Source organism: Pygoscelis adeliae, unplaced genomic scaffold (assembly GCF_000699105.1).
Source record: "Pygoscelis adeliae isolate BGI_AS28 unplaced genomic scaffold, ASM69910v1 Scaffold199, whole genome shotgun sequence".
Classification (NCBI taxonomy): domain Eukaryota; kingdom Metazoa; phylum Chordata; class Aves; order Sphenisciformes; family Spheniscidae; genus Pygoscelis; species Pygoscelis adeliae.
In genome coordinates this window covers 10,664-12,465 of record NW_008825495.1, presented here as the reverse complement: position 1 = coordinate 12,465, position 1,802 = coordinate 10,664, and positions in this window count along the sequence as shown.

Below are 1,802 nucleotides of genomic sequence, written 5' to 3'. Positions count from 1 at the left end.
TTGGGCCCCTCACTACAGGAAAGACACTGGGGTGCTGGAGCGTGTCCAAAGAAGGGCAACGAGGCTGGTGAAGGGTCTAGAGCACAAGTCTTCTGAGGAGCGGTTGAGGGAACTGGGGTTGTTTAGCCTGGAGAACAGGAGGCTGAGGGGAGACCTTATCGCTCTCTACAGCTACCGGAAAGGAGGTTGTGGCGAGGTGGGTGCCGGACTCTTGTCCCAAGTAGCAAGCGATAGGACGAGAGGAAATGGCCTCAAGTTGCGCCAGGGGAGGTTTAGATTGGATATTAGGAGAAATTTCTTCACCGCAAGGCTTGTCAAGCATTGAAACGGGCTGCCCAGGGACGCGGTTGAGTCACCATCCCTGGAGGTATTTAAAAGACATGTAGATGTGGTGCTTCGGGACATGGTTTCGTGGTGGACTTGGCAGTGTTAGGTTAACGGTTGGACTCGATGATCTTAAGGGTCTGTTCCAACCTAAATGATTCTATGATTCTATAATTCTATGTTACCTACAGTAATGTAGCCTCTACTGATTTCAGAAGGATGGTTCCCATGCATTGGGAACTCACTTATGTAAATGTCAGATCTTGTTCCCATCAGCTTCAATGAGAATTTGGCTGCCATTGAGAAGAATTTATAGGGTGGGAGAGCAACATCCTTGAATGAAGATATTGACTTTGGAAGAGATACCAGACAGATCCAACCTTGGCTGTACGATGGACATTCTTAACACTCAGATTAACTTGCTTGACCTTAGATTTTCCAGCATTTTCATCTGCTTTGTGCACTATTTCTTTGTTATTTCAGCAGATGCCCTATTTTAATCATGAGAAAACACTGGAGCAAATCAGCCGTTGAAGAAGCCTTTAAAATGTGCCACCTATTCTGTTCTTCAAGCCTTTGTATTTTTATTGAGTTTGAAAATACAAGAAAAGGCAGAGACTCTGGGATTAGCTTCTCAGAACTGGTGTAAACAAGAAGCAGCAGATGGCTTCACTCTGTCAAGTGCAGGTTGTCCTTTCACACATAAATCTGTTTGACCTCAGAGGAAAACAGGAAAACTGTGAACGAAGGTAAGTAGCTTTGCAAACCCTTAAAAGTTTAAAGATTTGCTTTAGAGTTACTGGAAAAGAGTTTATAGAAACAGGATGTGTCATGTTTCCTTTCACTTCTTTTGAAGCTACAGGGTGTCGAAGGTGTGATTCTTCTTCAGATTTAAAGTATTTCTATACAAATAACGGCACCTATGGCTTCACCCTTTTGTGTGTCTCAGAATCCTAGCCCTGTGAGACAAGAGAATTCCCTTTACACGTACAAATGCAGCATTTCCTTGTCTGCACAGCAGACATGAGGTAATACAGATGGATTCTTTCCTCAATACATCTAAGGGGAAAATGGGTGGAAGAAACATGAAACTCATGGAAGACGGTGAGAATTTTGATATTGACTTCAGTTGCAGTGGTTTGATCAGGGTGGGTAAGGTGCCAGGAAACCTCATCTTTCTCATGCTGTCTCCTCTGAAGTGTATATATACTAAACTGGGTTTTCCTCTAGCCTTATCTCCAAGATAGCAGGTTTGCTATTTGTGGATGCATCTCCAGAAGCCCTTGACTGCAAGGAAGCATTCAGAAGATTGTTGACCTTTGTTTTCCTCTAGCTCTGGAACCGGGAACACACATCATCTTTTCTCAGTCTGTTTCTTCATACCTGCCTGTGAATCTTTAATAACCACTACAGATTGTTCTGACATGAGAGGAGTGTCCCATCACACAGCATCTTGTTCATACTTTTTCACAGAGGGA